We start from the raw sequence: 11,084 nt of genomic DNA on the forward strand, positions 1-11,084 counted from the left end.
TAATTTACATCTACCCAAGAGAAACTTGATCTCTAGTATTTATGTAACTATTTTTATTTATTAAGACTACAAACCTATTAGAGATGCTGTACTACCCCAGACATGCATCCCAATCACTCAAATCTCGGTATCTCTACAAATAGCATTCCTACTATAAGCAGGGACAATTATTACTGACTTCCTTTATAAAATTAAAATCTTATCTGACTTGCTCTACCCCAAGGAATATCTGTTTCACTTATCCATCTATTAGTAATCAACCAATAACCTTTGACACACAGCTTGCAGCAAACATGACAGCAAATGTTGGTGATGGCTAATTAGTTCACCTAAATAAAGGTGAATATTAGTCCTACTTTGGTTCTCCCCATTGCATTTATTGCTTTAATACTTCAGATAGTTTTAGAGTTAGTGGTTGTTTTAACTTACATATCTTTTTTTTTGAAGAGTTATTTATTTATTTGAAAGTCAATGTTACAGAGAAGGGAGGGGAGAGAGAGAGAGAGAGAGAGAGAGAGAGATCTTCCATTCGCTGCTTTACTCCCCAAATGACTAAAAAGGCCAGGGATGGTCGAGGCTGAAGCCAGGAGCCAGGAGCTTCATCCAGGTCTCCCGTGTGGGTGGTAGTAGCCCAGCACTTGGGCTGTCTTTCACTGACTTTCCCAGGCCATTTGCAGGGATCTGGATCAGAAGTGGAACAGCCAGGACCCAAACTGGCACCTATATTGGATGTTGGCATTGCAGGCTGTTAGCCTATGCCACAATGTTGGTCCCTAATTTCCATGCCTTTACTCTCCAAGGAAATATATTTGAATGCACCAAATATAAACTTACTATATATGAAATGCAAGCTCTGGGCAATTAATGGGAGTGGTATTGATCTCATTACCTATTAATAACCCCAGGATTGATTATTCTATTTTAACTCATCAACACTATTAGTATTTTTTTTTAAAGATTTGTTTATTTTTTTGAAAGTCAGAGTTACACAGAGAGAGAAGGAAAGGCAGAGAGAAAGAGAGGTCCTCTTCTGCTGGCCCATTCCTCAGTTGGCCACAACAGCTGGAGCTGCGCTGATCAGAAACCAGGAGCCAGGAGCTCCCTCAGGGTCCATGTGGGTGCAGGAGCCCAAGGACTTGGGCCATCCTCCACTGCTTTTCCAGGCCATATGGAGAGCTGGATCGGAAGTGGAGCATCCAGGACCCTAACAGGCACCCATAATAGGATGCCTGGATTGCAGACAGTGGCCTCACCAGTTGCTATGCCATAGTGCCAGCCTAAACACTATTAGTGTTATTAACAACACAATGACCATATACCAGTGATGATGAGACATTGACCCAGAGTATATTTTCCATTGTCATAATGCATTAGTTATATAAAATGATTTTGCAGGATTTTTCTAAACTTGCTGCCACTCAAATTTAACCTCTGTGCTGGAATAAGGGAGATGCTGTGGAACAGTAGGCAATTACTTACTATTTCTATTTGAAATGCTGTTATTTGACACTTCAATTCTTCTGCTTCTGGCACTCTCACCAGAGCTTACTGTTGTCTAAAGGTGGGAAATCACTAACAAATATTGTAACTCTATTTATCACCATTGTTGTAAATGTTTATAGTATCATGTAAGAGAGAAAAAACATTGTTCCTTCTATCCTCTCATATTCTATGCTGAAGCTCCTGTCACAAAAGAAAGATTACAAAGAGGAAAGTATACCAATTTGTTTAAAGTGTATGTTGCACTTTAATAACCCTCTTAAAGAAAAGAAGACTTGAAGAGAAAGTTAAACTGGATAATTTTACAGTAAGTTTGATAAAGAATGCCGGGTTGTGGAGGAATGTGCTAGGACAAAGGGCATGAATAAACTAGAAGAGAGCAAAAGGTGTGCTTACTCGGATTCTTCTTAGCACCTGTGTCGTCACGGTCAAGTATACTTCTTTCCTTTTGATATCGGCGGGGCCATTTCTCACAGGAGGGACCTAGTTCAGGAGAAGATCAGAGAGTTTCTCCAGCCTGCTATTTCTCAAAGTTCTTTAGTTTGTAATGTTCAATATGTTGATGATGAGGCTTATCCATGGTATACCCCAAAATATGACATCTGCACATTTGAGAATCTCCTTCCCTACTTCTCTTCTGAAGCAGATCAGAAGACCCTCATTTGAGAAATGCCCTTCGTCTATGTGGAGAAAAGGGGCACACTCATCCCTGAAGAAACAGGGACATACAGAAAAATCTGAAAAGCAGGCCTTACTAAGTTTTCCCAGTTTGTTTTCCTTAGATCATGCCTCCTTGCTCTAGTTATAATTTTTCATTTTTCCTCTACCCACTTTTCCATCAACCTGAATATAAAAATACATGTTTACCTGTTTCTTTGGGTTTCATTTTTGAAGAGTTCCTTGTCATATTGCAGTGAAGTGGCTTGGTCTAAGTTCTTTTCTCCAATGCAAAATAAATTCAAGTTCAAATCACAGGTCAAGATCTGTAGAGAAACAAGATTCGTGCATACATGAAGTTGAAGTATATACTCAAGAAGGAGTGCAGGCATGCTCAAGAGACAGCTGCCCTCAACAAGTTTCTGTGACATCCTTTTATATGAACTGGAGACATGGGGCATGGTATCTGCAGTGGAATTAATTGAATATTCACCAAGGGTGAGATTTGGAGGGGGGGTTGGGTAACACCCATTTCCTTGCCCTTTTTTGGAAAACTCAGAGGTGTCATCACATCAGGTGCAAGATGGGAGTAGCTGTGTCAGTCATATCATTTTATTATAATGACTTTACAATGACCTAACACTGTGGGGATACAGTTGGAAGCCATGTTGGTTATTTTAGGCCTGTGCCTGTTCTAATTGGTAAAACCAGAAAAAGCGCAATGTTCTGCTGTGTGGAACTGCGAGTGCTTTGGGCGGTGCAGGTGGAGCTGCAGTGCAGGCAGGACTGTGGAGAGAAGCTGACAAATCCAGCTCCTTCTTGCTACCTCCCTCCCTCTCACGTATTGCCCCATAGGAGATTTTCATCCCTTAATCTTTACTGGTGGTTGAAAGACAAAGGTCTGTCTTCTGTACTTTCATTATACTGTGCCGATGCCTTGTCCCTGCTTAGCCAGGGAACAAAAATCCCTTGTTAACAGATCTACAGGTTCTATCAGAAGAACTAAACGTTTGCCACCAGTCATCAGTAATAGCTGGAATCCCTGCACAACCATCATTTTTATCTGAAACTTTTGAATTGTGGAGGAGAAAAAATTTGACAGTTAGGATTAATAAACATGAGCCAAAAATGAGTAAGACGTATGTCAGAGAAGTGAGAGTACTTTTTGCTGCTTTCCATGTGGTCAAAGCTCTGGAATTTCTCCTATGTAAATCAGGAAGCTCTTAGTATAATTCACTTGAGAAAAGTATTATATTTTATACATCTGAATTTACCTAACAAAAATATGAGAAAAGATTAACCACCATATGATCAATATGTATTAAAGGGACTTAAAATCAGTCTGGGGGCCAGCGCTGTGGTGCAGTGGGTTAATGCCATGGCCTGAAGCGCTGGCATTCCATATGGGCGCCGGTTCGAGACCCGGCTGCTCTACTTCCGATCCGGCTCTCTGCTATGGCCTAAGATGGCAGTGGAAGATGGCCCAAGTCCTTGGACCCCTGCACCCTCATGGGAGACCCAGAAGAAGCTCCTGGCTCCTGGCTACGGATCTGCGCAGCTCCGGCCATTGTGGCCAATTGGGAAGTGAACTATCGGATGGAAGACCTCTTTCTCTCTCTCTGCCTCTCCTCTCTGTATCACTCTGACTTTCAAATAAATAAATAAATCTTTTTTTAAAAAAATCAGTCTGAACTGTGTATAAATTGATTTTTTAAGAACCACTTCTTTAAATATTTTCATTCTGGTGATAACCAACAAAAGAGATAGAAGGACACGTTTAATTTCTGCTGAAATTAAAGAATCAGAAAAGGATCATTAGCAATTTCCACTGTACAATCCATTCTAACTTATAATAGTAATAAGGCCAGAGGAAGACTTAGAAACATTACAGCTACCCAGTGTTTTTCTCTATCCCGTCTATATTTGATCTAGTTATTAACAATAGTGTCCAGGAGGTATTTTATAGGCATCAAATTTACTCAAAACTCAACAATTTCTAAATAAAAGCACTATAATAGTGGAACTCAGAAATTTACAGAATTAGATAATCTTTGTCATTAAACAGTTTTGTTTTTAGCAACATTACTAAGTCTGTGATGTTTTTCTGGCTATTACTAGGGCTGTAATCCTGATACAGAGAGTGTATAACTTAAAAGCAAAGAAGTTTCCTATTATCAAGTGATAGAAACTTCAATTTTTCTAATCTCTGGCAGAGTTTACATTCTCATCTCTTGTAGCTATTTGAGTTTAAAGCACTTCATGAAGACCCTACCAAAATGCAAGTGCATATTATGTATTTGCATATATATGAACACAGTGACTAAAGCCCCAACCTACTATTGTTTATAAAATGCTTGATTAGAATCCTTTGAGTAGTCCTTAAAATGTAATATTTTTGTTGGCATACATAAAATTTTAGGACTTGGTGATAACTACACTCACATGAAAATACTTTAGTTGAGAATTGGTTTTCCTGCTTTGCTGATTTTTTAAAAAAAGATTTTATTTTTTTTTGTATTTGAAAGGCAGAATGATAGGGAAGAAGAGACAGAGAGAAACAGATCTTGTATCTATTGATTCACTCCTCAAATGGCCACAACAAGTAGGGCTGGGCCAGAGTGAAGCAAGGAGGAAGGCATTCCATCTGAGTCTCCCACGTGGATAGCAGGGGCCCAAGTATTTAGACTACAGCCACTGATTCCCAGTTGCATTAGCAAGAAGCTGAACTGGAAGCAGAGTAACCACTATTTGAGCTAGTACTCTGATATGGGATGCTGGCATTGCAAGCAGCAGTTTAAGTTGTTGTGCCACAATAATGACCCAGTTGCTGCTTTGAAAAGTGAATGTACTATTCAAAGAAGAGATGTTTAAGCATGTGACATTTTATGCATGAGCAGCAGAATAAAATTAGTAAATTTTTTGAAGTTCCTTCTGTATGTGGACATAAGCACTTGGATCATCTTCCGCTGCTTTCCCAGGCCATTATCAGAGAGTTGGATTGGAAGTGGAGCAGCTGACACAGCCATAGGGATGTAGGTGGTTTTACCCTGCTATCCACAGTGCCAGCCCCTGTGCTATGTTCATGGTGAGTAGAGATCAAAGCCTCCACCATGGGATGGATGTTTGGTTTCAAGTCCCTTTTGCATTTCCAATCCCACTTTTCTGCTAATGTGCATACTGGGACAGCAGGTGATGGCTCAAATAGTTGGGTCCACCACACACACATGGGAGACTAGAATTGAGTTTCTGGCTCTAACTTTGACCCTAGCCCAATTCTGCCTGTTGTGGGCATTTGAGGAGTGAAGCAGCAGAGGGAAGTGTTTTCTCTGTCCCTCTCCATTGAATGAATTAATGAATAAAATAATGGCCAACATTGTGGTGCAGTTGGTTAACATACTGGTTATAACGTCAACATCCCATATGAGAGACAACCAGTTTGAGTCACGGCTGTTCTCCTCATAATGTGCTTGAGAAAGCAGTAGATTAGAGTTCAAGTACTTGTGTCCCTGCCACCCACATGGGAAACCAGAATGGAGTCCCTGGCTCCTGTATTCAGCCTGGCCCAGTCCTGGCTCCTGAGGGCATTTGAGGAGTAAACTAGCAGATGGAAGATCTCTTTCTCTCTCTGTCACTCTGCCTTTCAAATAAACAAATGAATCTAAATAAATAAATAAATAAAAGTACACTAGAAGTAGTCACACAAAGTAATGTATTTGCAATAAAGAAGACCATAGGAATCTTCTCCAGAGTCAAAACTCCCTGAGCGAGGGGAAGCAGGTGTCTATTAGTATTAGAGAAGGGAACGGATTTGTGAGAGGGGAAATTCAGGCTAGCCCATGTAAGAGGTGTGTACTTGACTTTCTTTGGTTGGTCCTAAGTTGTACACAGGAACGAAAATTGGGGAAACTGTCAGCTATTGACCAAGCCCTGCGTATTTCAGGCTGCTTATTACAGTGGTTGTTGTCTGGTTTCCAGGATTTTACCAGAGAGAGTTGTCTGGCTTCCAAAACTTCTTAAGTCTGAGCTACAGCTAGCCAGCTGGTTTTCTGGACTGGATAAGGTAGGCAATGATTGGTTTCCTGGGCTGACTACTAAAGGTTGTGGGTTTGAGATCTGTTTTGCATATGGCCTGGCCATTGTACATTTGTGCATTTTGTCTCTTCTTATTGACTCCTTTTTTAAATCTAGTTTTTGTTTCCTTTTTTGAAAACTAAGACCAGCATTGTACCATCCACTTTGCTATTTCCCCCAAGTTTGCTCTGTAGAGTTCTAGAGCAGCCTTCCTTTGGAGTACATACATCTTAAGAGCTTTAGCTGGTTCCACATTAGGATTTTGGTAAAAAATCAATGCAGGAAAAATTCTTTTTGGCCCCTTGAATGCAAAGACTGTGCCTACATTTTAGAATGCAGAGAATGAACTAACTTTCACACCTATTTGCCTGATGGAACATGGTAACTTCAGCTCTTAGGAACTTGCTTCCTAACTGGCTGCTCATGCCCCAGGGTCTAAGTTTGCAATGCAATTGAGAGACTGCAGGAGACTGCCCCATTCTTTGGGGGTGATTAGATGCCTCTCGCACTATCTTAGATTGTAGCTTCCCTCATGAGATCTTTGCCAACCTAGGAGGATGGACCTTGCAACAAATAACTGGAAAAATTATCCTGAAACTTGCATGATGGAAATTGCTCCCTTTTCCAAATGTAAGGAAACAAAGCCAAAGAGATCTTACAGCCACCGTCCAGGCTACCTTGGCCTGTTACTAGTCTGTAGCAGGAGGGGAGAGGGAGGGAAGGGAATTCTTTGCGGAGGAGCTGGTGCTTAAGTCTGTTGCCAGCCATCAGCCTTCCCCTCCAGCTCCCCTTCGTGGTAGTGCTGGCAGTTACCAATGTGTGGTTTCAGGGAGGCCTTAGTCACCCGACACAGTGCCTCAAGTGTCAGCGATTTGAATAGCCATTGGTCTGCTGTGTCTTGGCCCCTCCCTCCTTAATACTTCTGAATTACTTTGTTCGGCTAAAAGTTCAGGGTAGGAAACGAGGTCCTCAAAGCAACACTGCTTCCTTCTGCAGTAGATGTGACTTAGAACTGACGTTCAGGATCTTCAAAGAGTGATTTTCTCTGAAAACTCCTGCACATGGCGGCCAGCCTCAGCTCTCTGATGCCATCATTTTGCTGACATGAGCCTCCTTTCTGCCCTCACTTACACCAAGTTTTTCATACTCAGGTTTCCCCATGTGCCACTCCCTCTGCTTATAAAGGTTCTGTACTTCTCCACTTGGCTGGACCTTCTTATACTCCCTGGACTTAAACAAGGTATGCTCCTTTGCTTTTCACTTTTCTGGTGCCCTGCATTTTTCCTTTCGAATGCTTATCACTGTTCACATATTTAATTTTGTCATTTTTTTTACTGTCTGATTTGGCCATCAGACTGAACCTCCTGGAGACAAGGACAATGTATACTACCAGGTCCCCTAGTGCCTGACACAATAGCTAGCTAATGAATTTTTGTTGAATGAATGAAATGCACAAACCAACATTCTATGTCTGCTGTCTTCTGTTGAATCCGATTCCCCATGGAGTAACCTTACCACTGACGTTGTATTTCTTTGTACCAATGTGCTCTACTTAGGCCCTCCCAGACTGGTGGTGTGTTTTCTACCTGAAAAATAACCTGCATTTTTCAGCTAGAGCTCCAGCAGCCTGTAACCCTCCAGTTTTGCTCAGTCACTCACCAAACCTTCACTCACTTATTCTGCTGCACGTCTTCATTCCGTACGAGAGAATGTGGCTGGGAACATTGGGGTTGCTTTGTCTTTTGCCACTTGAAAACAAGAGCTAGGCAGCACTTTATAAAGACTGGAGGAGTGACTGGTCCACTGCGGGTGACTTGTCCTGAGCCTAGGCTGCAAGCAGGGCAGCTGTGGCCATGTATAGTCTTCACATACATGCTCTGGCTCTAGCAGAAGACGCTGTGTCATCACTGTCAGCGTGCATCTTGGGAGACTAGCGCTCTGGCTAGCAGGTGTACTGCCTGCTGTTTCTCAGAGCAGCTGCTCTCAAGACTGCGGCTTCGCAGCTCCAGGGCCTTCCATTTACATAGTACGGTACGGGTGCCCTCCTGGAATTTGCAAAGCTGAGAGGACACTGTCGTGCATTCTTATTGGTGCATCACTCCAGCCCTTGTTTGTGGATAAAAAATAAATTCAAACGTTGTTCCATGGATTTCTAGAATGAAGTTGTTTACATCTGGGCCATTAAATCAAATGAACAGTGACTTCATGAAGTGACAAGTATAAAATATCCCACAGGCAAGTCTTTTATTTTTTTTTCCAAAATCATCTTTATTTAAAATTAAGGCCTGCGCCATGAGGCCATTCCATCTGAGTACATACATCACCCAGTCCGTGGCTTTTCCCCACTCCCTTCCATTCTCTCAGCTCCTGGTTCACCAGCAAAAACCTCCCAGCTCGGCAGACCTCGCTCTGCCATCCTTGCTGACGAAGCCATGCATTCCTGCCATCTCTCAGGCAGAAGGGAGACGCAGTGCGGTGGTCAGAGCAGGATGAGGTGCAGTCCACGGGGAGGAACTGGTTACTTCTGCCCCAGACTGGCACTCAGTCTGCTCCTTGCCTGGTCTTGATGTGCAAGCTCCCAACACACCACTGAGAGGGTTTATGCCAGGTAACGTGGGCACCCCCGGACCAGCCTGAGCCAAGGGTGCTGACGGCCTTGTCCACAGGAGCGAGTTGCACCAGTCATGCAACAGGCCAGCGTGCCGGCGGCAGCTTCACCCCACCATCTCACGAGTTTGTCGCTGGGTTGGTGTACCTTGGATCCAGGCTACTGGGAATCTGCATGGACAGGGTGTGCGGCGTGAACAGCAGGGGAAGTCTGGCTCAGTGGGCCCTCGGTGCGGCTGCCCTTGGAAACATCCGAAAAGCAGCGCAGCGGGCTGCAGAGGGCCGAGAGGATCCTCTGGTACTCCCGGCGGAACTTCTGGTTCAGGAACCGGTAGATGATGGCGTTAAGGCAGCTGTTGAAATAAGCTAAGAAGTAGCTGGTGACAAAAAAAGCCCCTCTGGGACCTGAGGAGCCATTTCTTCTGGGTTGATGGCCACAGCGAGGCCAATGCAGTTAAGTGGGGCCCAGCAGGTGGCGGAGATCACAAACACCGCGAACGTGGGTAGGAAGCTCCGCCCGGCGCTGGGAGCGGAGCACCGCACCCAGATACACAGGTAACAGAAGCTCACCACAGCGATGGGGAGGAGGAAGCGGATGACCACCACTGCCGCTGTGTACCAGGCGCTGGCCGTCTGGATGAAGGTGCAAGAGTAGATAAACGCGCGAGTCATCCTCCAGGGACCCCACGGAGAAGGTGGGCACCAAGGCCACCAGAATGAGCAGCCAGACGAGGCCAATGTAGAGGGAGGCCTGCCAGTGCCCACAGAGCCGCTGGTAGGCCACGCTGTGGTAGATGTAGCAGTAATGGGCAATGGCAATGGCAGTGATGTTGAAGACAGAACCAATGACACTCAGGCCCATCACAAAGGCACTGGCCTTGCAATGCGCCTCTCCCAGGGCCCAGCCATCATGGAAGATTGGCCACAAGGATGAGCTGGTAGGGGTGCAAGGCCACCACCAGGTCAGCCAATGCCAGACTCACCAAAAACAGATGAATTACCTTCTAAGGTCAGGGCCCTCAATCTTCCTCCTGCCTTCCCGCTACTGCCCCCTTTCGGTCATACTATGGTGTCACCTGCATTCCGGAGCCTGCGGTTGCTGAGTACAGAGAGGATGACCACAAGGTTGCCAACGACGTCCACCTTGGTGATGACAATGAGCAGGGCAGATAGTGTTGGTGCCACCCAGGGATGGCGGGGGATCCCGGAGGGCCGCGTGGTGCTAGCTCCTGACTAGCCGCCCTCCGGGCTCGCAGCAGTTGGCAAAGGAGCCATTCTCGGGCATCATGCACCCTCCCGCGCCGCGCGCAGGCAGCCAAACAACCGGAGCGCTCAGTGCTGAACCCAGCGCCCCAGCCACTCTCGTTCCAGCCCAGCCCACACGGTGGAGGAAGGAGTCCAGTATACAGGAAAGTCTTAATTTTCCAAGTCAATAAATCTGAAAATCAACAACCGACTGAAATGATATTGAAAGAAAGATAAAACTCAGTTGTCATGTTCATTTGTAAATCTGCAAGGAATTTTAAATGGTACTCTTGATTTCAATATTGGGAGGGAGAAGAGGAGAGGGAGAGGGAGTGGGAGAGGGAGTGAGAGAGAAAGAAGGCGAAGAAGAGGGGGGAAGAAGGGAAGAAGAATGAACTTCAGCAACAGGAGGAGGAGGAAGCACACACAGACACACACAGAGACCCCCCCACAGACCCACACACACACACAGACAGCCACACACACAGACACAGACCCCCCCACAGACCCCACACAGAAACACACACACACACAGACAGCCACACACAGAGCCCCCCCACAGACCCCCCCACAGACAGCCACACACAGACACAGACCCCCCCCACAGACCCCACACAGAAACACACACACACAGCCACACACAGAGCCCCCCACAGACCCCCCCCACACACAGACAGCCACACACACAGACACAGACCCCCCACAGACCCCACACAGAGACACACACACACAGACACACACACACAGCGCCCCCCACAAACCCCACACACACACAGACAGCCACACACACACAGACCCCCCACAGACCCCACACAGAAACACACACACAGACAGCCACACACACAGACACAGACCCCCCCACAGACCCCACACAGAAACACACACACACACACACACACAGAGCCCCCCCAGACCCCCCCACAGACACATACATACAGACACACACACACAGATGCGTACAGACACAGACACACACACAGACCCTCCCCACAGACCCACACACA

General features: G+C 45.4%; 1 pseudogene; it reads right to left on the bottom strand.

Moving 5' to 3' along the window:
- Positions 1-8,995: 8,995 nt before the first annotated feature.
- On the bottom strand, positions 8,996-10,120 carry LOC108177891 (melatonin receptor type 1B pseudogene; annotated as a pseudogene).
- Between the last annotated feature and the right edge of the window lie 964 nt (positions 10,121-11,084).

Source organism: Oryctolagus cuniculus, chromosome 4, assembly GCF_051225735.1.
Source record: "Oryctolagus cuniculus isolate XC-2025 breed Fujian yellow rabbit chromosome 4, ASM5122573v1, whole genome shotgun sequence".
In the NCBI taxonomy this organism is placed as follows: domain Eukaryota; kingdom Metazoa; phylum Chordata; class Mammalia; order Lagomorpha; family Leporidae; genus Oryctolagus; species Oryctolagus cuniculus.